Source organism: Giraffa tippelskirchi, chromosome 10 (genome assembly GCF_054371585.1).
Source record: "Giraffa tippelskirchi isolate mGirTip1 chromosome 10, T2T-mGirTip1v1.2.pri, whole genome shotgun sequence".
NCBI lineage: Eukaryota > Metazoa > Chordata > Mammalia > Artiodactyla > Giraffidae > Giraffa > Giraffa tippelskirchi.
Genome location: NC_137284.1, coordinates 37,693,340 through 37,701,818, shown reverse-complemented (window position 1 = coordinate 37,701,818; position 8,479 = coordinate 37,693,340). Strand labels below are relative to the sequence as shown.

Genomic DNA, 8,479 nt, shown 5'->3' with positions numbered 1-8,479 from the left:
GGGGTGAAAGCATCTTGTCGGGTACTACTTTGCGCCCCTTTCTCCCGCGCAAGGGCGGGTGGGGAGCTGCCCCCGATCTTAGAGTGGAAGGGTTTCTGGCGCTCCACGCTCTCGGACTCCAAGGACCCCTAAAGCACAGAGATCGAAAAATAACCGTGTTGCGGTCTTGATCTGCAGAGTGAAAAAGTTGTTTCGGGGTAAGTTACGCCTGAGATGGAGGCCAAGCGGGGGAGCCCAGGGGGAGAGAATTAAACAGGAGAGGGGCGGAGGCGGGTGGAGAGAAGGGCGGGAGAGAAGGCCTGAGCCCACGGGCGCGGAGGCCGGGCCGGGGCGGGGCGCGGGGCGGGCGGGGAGGTATTGGCTCTCGCGTCCGGGAGTGGCCCCGGCGCTCGCCAGCCCCGGGAGCCCGCACGCGCCGTCCCGCGCGGACAGCTGCCGGGCGGTACCTGGAGCGCCGGAGGAGCGCGCGGGGCTGAGCCGCCTGCACCCCGCCGGGGGAGAGGAGGCGCGCAGCGTCCAGTTCCGAGGAAGGTAACGCAACGCGCCACGCCGGGGTTGGGGCGGGGGGGGCCCGGGGTGGGGTTCGGGGTTTGTACAACCCGCCCGGGGTTTGGAGCCGAGATGACGCGGGGAGCGGCGAGACGCTGTCCTCGCCCGTCTGCCTCCGACTCCACGCAGCCGGTCCAGCCCGCTCGCTGTGTTATCTCGGGGGGTTCTCTTTCCCTCCCTGGTACTGGTTCCTTCTCTTTTAAATGAGGGAGTTGCTGTGGTGTGATGCTTTTTGGTCTTCTGGGTTCAGAAACGCGCTGCACTTCGTTGCGGCGTCCGGCAAGTGCCCTTGCTTAGTCTCCCACTTGCTGAAGAGCCAACTCTAGTGCCCGGGGGGCGAGTCTCCAGGAGGCCGAGGTGCTCGGGTGGGCGGCCGTTCCTTGAGCTTTCGAGGACTGAGCTTGGCTTGGGGCCGGCTGCTGGGTGGACCTGACAGCAGGCTGCTCCTCGGTTGTTCAGATGGGGTACGGTGGGGCGTTAGGACCTGCCTACAGGTGGGGCTGGGGAGGGCGAGTTGGGAGAGGATGGTTTCTGCTTGGAAAACAAGCAGGTTTGTTTTGGAGTTCTCTGCCTGCACCCAGCTCTTGTCCCGCGGTTGAGTTGTGTATTACAGAAATGGACTTTATCATCTTTTCAAAGTGGAGAAACCAACTGCTTCAGCAGCTAAGACAGAGGGCTCCGAGCCCCAGCCTGTAGGAAATGGGCCCCTGTCTCTGCCCCCACCCCGCCTCCTCCCGCTTCCCTTTCCTCCCGCCTCCCTTTGTAAAGCCCCTTTGACTTCCAGGGGTGCTCCCTTCCTGTCTGCATGAAAAGTCCTCGTTTTCACTTATTGCTGGTCTGTGACCAGCAGGCTCCAGTGCTGGGGTTCTGGGTTGAGATGGAAGCAGAGATAAGAAGAGACTATGAATCATGCTGCCAGCCTCCACCATGCGGAGGGATGTGCAGAGGAAGCCCCAGACAGACAGACACACACACACTGGAAGGCGGGATGGATTCCAACTGCTGTTCAGCTTCCTGTCCCTTTGGCAGGCATTCCCAGCGAGGCAGGCAGGTGTCTGCAGGATGGAGCCGCCACGCAGGGGAGGACAGCTGAGCAAAGCAGAGGGCCCTGGTGGGTTTCTGGGGAAGGTCTCCTGGGGTCTCTCCCGTCTCTTTCCCTCTGCCCTGTAGCCCTTCTGTCCTCAGTGTGGTATCCGGGTGAAACTAGATTCCAGGGCCCATCAAAAGCAGTGGAAGGGGCCGTAGAGGTATTGACTTTATGGGGGCCCTTATGGGCCAGATACTCTTCGTTGTGTGAAACAACATATCCTTTATTCTCACCGAGCTACGTGAGGGCTAGGATACTGGTATTTACTCGATTATACAGATGAGAAACTGAGGCTCAGAAAACTTGCTTCCCTTAGTCACATAGCTAGTAAATGGCTGGGCTGGGATTCAAATCCAGTCTTTCTGATTTGAAAACCTGTGTTCTTTTCCTTTTTTTTGGTGCTCTGTAAGGGCAAGTTGGCATAGTAACAGCAGAAATGACTGTTACTGCGCTCATACGAGGTGCCGGCCATTGTTCAAAGCACTTTGGAGGTGTTATGTCACTTAGGGTGCGAGGGATCCGGTCATTCTGGTGGGAATCCGGGATGCCTTAGGCTCTCTCCAGCGGCAGCCCCCTTCCAGAACGCCCCTGCCTGATCCCGCCCAGCTGCTGGTGCCTGGGTGGGGTGGGGGCCCTGTTTGCTCTATCCTAGAGGTGGTTTGAGGACTAATGAAAGATTGATTGTCCACAGCTGATCCGTTAGACCTGACCGTTGGCTTGTGAATGATCCCACTGTCCCCTGAAAGGCCTTTCTCGGGCTTCGCTCAATAAACATTTGTGGAATGAATGAATTAGAACGTTGTGCAGAGTGGTCTGCCGTCCTGCAGAAGTGGGCAGCGGCAGCCCGGGGCCCCCACCATCCTCAGAACCCCAGGATGCCAGGCCAGATTGTTCTCCTCCTCAGGTGAGGAAGGTAGGGTGAACTGTGCCCCTTGGGCTTACAGATTACCCTAGTAATATGTCGACTGGCATCACCTGTTTTGTAAAGGAGTTTTAAAGATAGTGGATGAAGACAAATTTGACTTTTTAAAAAAGTGAACAGGAAAAATGACTTAGTTTTAATCAGGTTTCTGCTCTTGCAAGAAGAGGGAAAAATAGGATGGTACTATTCGTGTTCTGGCTCCCCAGACTTCTCCATGAAAGTCTTCACTAGCAAAGAAGCCTGGCAAGTGGTCCTGTGCATTGGGGTATGTAGTTCAGATGGGCCCCAGCAAGCTTGAAAATGGTTTTAAGGTTTTATGCAGGTTTTTTTTTTCATGTGATTCCATATGCTTGTTAGGTTTGCTTTTTTTATACAAATAAATATTTGAATATAGTTTTCTTCCTCAAAATATTTGTAAAATTGGTGCCCTGGCATATTGCTTTATATTCTTGGGGGCTGTGGGGACCCAAATGGAGAAGCAGGGCAAAGGCTCTGGGCTCTGGGCTCTAACTATTGTTTGCATTTTCTGTTCACTTGGTTCACAGTAATAGAGCTTCCCAACCTTCTGTGATGATTACCTCTTTTCCCATTTTTCAGGGTGAAGAACATATTTCAAAAATAAAAACAATCATTGTTTTCCCTCCCCCCAGTCTTATTAAGATACAAGTGATACACAACATTGCATAAGTCTAAGGTGTACAGGTGATGATGTTATACATGTATATGTTGCTCCTATTTTTCCTGTAGTGAGGACATTTGCAATTTACTCTTAGCCACTTTCAAGTATGTAATACATACTGTAGTCACCATACTGTATGTTAGATCCTCAGACCTTACTCATCTTATAACTGGAAATCTGTATTCTTTGACCAATATCTCCTCATTTTCCCCCACCCCCCAGCCTTTGGCAATCATCATTTTACTCTGTTTCTAGTTTAGCTTTTTTAAGATTCTCCATAAGTGAGATCATTACTGTTTTCTTATTATCCAAACTGTACCTGTTTGTTGTAGAAAAAGATAAAGTACAGGTTAGCATTAATAACAATAATACATCTGTACTCAGAGACAACTAATGCAAAACTTGGAATGTAGCCTTTCACATCTTTGCTCTGCATCTATACATTTTTTTTAAAAAAGGAACAAATGAATATAACCCTTACTTTTGACTATATTACTATATTGTTGGCTAAGAGCCATTTCAAGTTGTTTTTGAAAGAATGTTGAGAGTAAATTATGAATAATTAAAGCCATCATAAAGGTTACTCCTTTTGTGAACCCCAAAGTTCACCCCCTGGAGTTCCCCTGTGTTGTTTAGTTTCCAGTAGAAGTACCTGTGAGCTGGGGCTGCTGCTGAGGTTATGGGGGTCAAGCTGTGCTCCTTACATGGCTCAAATATCTTAAATGTCTCAGGTGTAACCAAAAAGGTAGGTCTTCACTGTTGTTGATGTGGAACATGTGAGCAGAAAATTCTAAAGCTAAATTGCCCAGTGAGGAGGAGGGAGCCGTAGATAAGGTCATTGCTCCTCCAACTGTGTGGCTTTGGGTAGCTTTTGTGAACCAGCTTTTCCTTTGATAAATTGGGACACCTGCTTGATTTTTCTCCACCAAAGTCATCAGGAGGACCGAGAGTCAGATGTTGTTATCTGAATTGTCTGTCAATGTGTATGCAATTGAAACTAATTTGAAGGTTGGGCAAAAGCATTGTTGGCCTTTATAAAATGCTGGATTCTAACTCTTGGGGTTCACATCAGTAGGACTTAATTGTGATGCAGACTCTCTACTGGATCCCTACTGTTTTCTGCAGAGAATATAGGATTCCTGGATGGCTGGCATCTCACTAGTCTTCATCACAATCCTGAAGAGAAGACAACAGAACACAGTCCTTGTCACAGAGTCAAAACAGGCTTGCCATTCCAGGAAACTGTTCCTCTGCACAGGGAGTGCAGAGCTCCCGAGGGCTGGCTCTCCCTGCCTAAGGCAAGGTCCAGGCGTGCTGAGGGAAGGCCGTGAGAGCAGCTGGAGAGGTGAGGGTACCCCGGGCACAGCAGCAGCTGCTGCAGTCAGGGCTGCTCACCGGCAGGCACCAACTCCCAGCAGCGGGACGGGCCCTGCTGTGGGAAGCGTACAGCTCAGGCTCAGCCTGTCTCCTGGACAGGCTGTGGGATCTGGGATTACTCACGTCCTCTCCCTGATTCTTGCTTTTTTTTTTTTTTTTTTAAGAAAAGATTGTTTATTTGGCGGTGCAGAACCTTAGTTGCGGCCTGTGGGTTCTGGTTCCCTGACCAGGGATCGAACCCCAGGCCCCTGCATTGGGACCATGGACTCTGAGCCACTGGACCATCAGGAAAGTCCCAGTTTTTTTAAATCTGTAAAGTGAAGGAGTTGGACCAGTTGAAGTTCTTTCCAGTCTTAAACATCTGTACTGCTGCTCACTGCTTAGTTGCTCAGTTTGTCTGACTGCGGCCCCATGGGCTGTATAGCCTGCCAGGCTCCTCTGTACATAGAATTTTCCAGGCAAGAATACTGGAGTAGCTTGCCATTTCCTAGTTCAGGGGTTATTCCTGACCCCTGAGGGGATTGAACTTGCATCTCATGCATCTCCTGAATTGGCAGAGAGATTCTTTACCACTAGTGCTGCCTGGGAAGCCCACCTATAAATGTCTATGATTCTTGGTTATTTTCCATTCACATTTGCCCAGATAGAGTCTGGTAGAGAATGACTGCATCCGGATGAATCAGATAGGAGCTCAGTTATCGCGTGTTACTTACACAGATAAATCAGGGGTCAGAAAGTGCTCCAGCTTTCGGTTGCTTTCAGGGCCCTCTCATGATTTTCCGAGGGTCTCCCCAGCTGACTGCCCTCATGGAGAACACATGGTCCACAGAGCATCGAGGGGAGAGTTGTTGCTGTTCATCTCTCTGTTAAACTCTTAATCTAGAACTTCCTCAGATTATAGGAGGGAGAACTGCTTTGGGACAACTTCTGGTTGACAGAAGTACGATGAAAACAAGTTATTTATGTTAATAAGGCCGTGTGTGTCACTTCATACTCACTTCTGAAATCACTAAATACAGTACTTGTGTCTGGTACCCCCTGGGGACTGGGCTTCCCTCATAGCTCAGTTGGTAAAGAATCTGCCTGCAACGCAGGAGACCTGGGTTCTATTCCTGGGTTGGGAAGATCCCCTGGAGAAGGAAATGACAACCCACTCCAGTATTCTTGCCTGGAGAATCCCATGGACAGCGGATCCTGGCAGGCTACCGTCCATGGGGTTGCAAGAGTTGGACACGAGTTAGCGACTAAACCAGCACCACAACCCTGGGTACTTGGTCCTGAGCAAGGACTTCTGCAGAAAGTGGGAGCAGCGCTCAGAACTGTAGGAATGCTTGAGGCGGAGAGGAAGGAAGAGAGAAGCCTGGAGAGAGGAGCGCATGCCAGGTGGGGCTGGAATACCATGGAGATGAAAAGACCAATTTGGGGAAGAACTGAGCCTCTAAGGGCTTGGAGTCTCTGATTTAATTCTGCATCCAGTTGCCCGGCACTCAGTGGGAATTTAGCGAAATGTTTTTAATGAATTAATACATGAACAAAGGGAAGAATGAATGAGTCACTCTTCTGAAATGAAGTCTTGAAATGTGGTATAAGAAGCGCTTACAAAACTACCTTCGTATGCATTATCTCTCATAAGGGTGTGAGAGATTAAAGGCCAGAATAAAAGCATTTCCTCATGTCATAACTTTGTAGACATTTTGCAAGAACTAGTGGAAACAGATTTGCTTTATTATTTCTAGATAAGTCTTCTTTCTATAAATGCATCAAGACATATTCGAGCGGGGTGGCGGTATAAGATCTAGTAAATGGTACCACAAGTTCACATTGTGAGTTGGAGAAAGAAGGGCATTGCTTAGCTTTGGGGCGAATAGGCATTCTTGTTTCCCTTGTAGAGCATTGTTTTACTGTAACCCCTGGTGTAACTGACACCATCAGCTTCTGATCAGACAGATATGTTTTGTGTCGCCATTACTCATAGCCACAGGCGCCTGGGGTCTGCTGCTGCTGGCTGAGTCAATGATTAAAACCCAGGGCTCTGAGGCTGAGGGCAGGGGCTGGACCCCTGGCCAAGCCAAGGCGCTCTGTCAGATCCGTGCCTCAACCACTCCACCAGCCATCTGCACTGGGAGGAAGATTGAACTGTGGCATGTTAGATTCTTTGGGGCAGAATCTTCACCCCTGTTGGTTTTAGACTAATCATTTGAGTTTTAGTAATAAAAAGCCTGGCTCACAGACTTAGAGAATGAACTTATGGTTACCGAGGGGAAGGGTAGCAGGGGCGGATGGGCTGGGAGCTTGGGATTGACATGTACACGTTTTCATTGGTTCGTTTCTGTTTGGCTGTGCTGGGTCTTGGTTGCTGCACGTGGGCTTTCTCTAGTTGTGGTACGTGGGGGCTTCTCATTGCAGTGGCTTCCCCTTGCGGAGCATGGGCTTAGTGTCGTGGCGTACAGTGTAGTGTGAGCTCTTCCTGCATCAGGGATCAAATCCATGTCCCCTATGTTGGCAGGCGGAGTCTTAACCACTGGACCACCAGGGAAGTCCCTCACGCTGTTATGTTTAAAATAACCAACAAGGACCTACTACATAGCTTACACCTATTATCTATACCTTCCATATAGCATAGGGGACTCTGCTCAATATTCTGTAATAACCTAAATGGGAAAAGAAGAGAAAAAGAGATAAAGGATCTTGATTTTCAGTTTAATTCTTTGATTCTTGATAGAATGGATTCTAGGGTTGTTTTAGGTCTACTATCTTGGGACATGTTGAGGGGTGCATCCTGAGATCTTATCACCATTTCCTTAATGTGTCTGTAAAATGTCAGTGATCAGACTGCCTCACAAGATTGTTCAGAGGATTAAATGAGATCATATATTTAATGTGGGGGGCTGATGCCCAACAGTGAAGTGGTCTAAAAACTTCCTCCTTATCTTGGAGGCAGCAAGGAGCTAATGGAAGTATCTCAATAATGTGTGTGAAATAACTAGATTTTAGAATAGTAACACTGTTCAAAGTTTGAAAGGTGGATCTGAGGTTGCTAGAAGGCACACTTGTTTGGACTTATGGGTACAGATAACATATTTTGGTAAAAGGTACTTAGTAGAGTATGGTACTGCTATTTAATTCAGGACTTCTGTAGGAAGGCATAAGGCTTCCTTGGTGACTCAGATGGTGAAGAATCTGCCTGCAATGCAGGAGACGGGGGTTCAATCCCTAAGTCAGGAAGATATCCTGAAGAAGGAAATGGTAACTCACTCCAGTGTTCTGGCCTGGGAAGAAGAGCCTGGTGGGCTACAGTTCATGGGGTCACAAGAGCTGGACACAACTTAGTGACTAAACCACTGCCATAGGAAGGCATATATGTGTTGAAAAATGGTAATGCCATATACTAACCTATGGACTGGACCACACTGGAGATCATATAAATGATAAATATGTCCTTCCTTGTGAAGTGAAAGTCTCTCAGTTGTGTCTGACTCTTTGCAACCCCATGGACTATACAGACCATGAAGTTCTCCAGGCCAGAATACTGGAGTGGGTAGCCTTTCCCTTCTCCAAGGGATCTTCCCAACCCAGGGATCAAACCCAGGTTTCCTACATTGCAGGCAGATTCTGTACTAGCTGAACCACCAGGGAAGCCTATGTCCTGCCTTGGAGCTAAGCATTTACCACTTTTAAAATAAGAACCTGGGTTTGCTTTTGGCAAAATGATTGAGGCTTGGCCCCAGAAAGAACGTTTACGGCCCTTTTCCATATTTCCAGAATTGAAGTTCTGCGAATTGTTGACAGCCAGTACACGCTGAATTTGGTTAGTGCTTTGCAGAATTTCTTGTGCTCAGCAGGCACCACTGTGGTTAGCAGTCTC

The 8,479-nt window shown here is 48.8% G+C and overlaps 1 protein-coding gene across 5 annotated transcripts in view; it reads left to right on the top strand.

Moving 5' to 3' along the window:
* Nucleotides 1–322: 322 nt before the first annotated feature.
* SYTL2 (synaptotagmin like 2) overlaps nucleotides 323–8,479 on the top strand; it is a 129,841-nt gene continuing 121,684 nt past the window's right edge. For 4 of the 5 annotated variants that reach the window (XM_081536941.1, XM_081536938.1, XM_081536940.1 and 1 more), the window contains exon 1: nucleotides 323–531. The gene's annotated coding sequence lies outside the window, so the exon portion shown is untranslated. Of the gene's footprint in view, nucleotides 532–606; nucleotides 731–8,479 lie in introns of those variants that run through there. The other variant, XM_081536937.1, reaches the window with a different exon arrangement.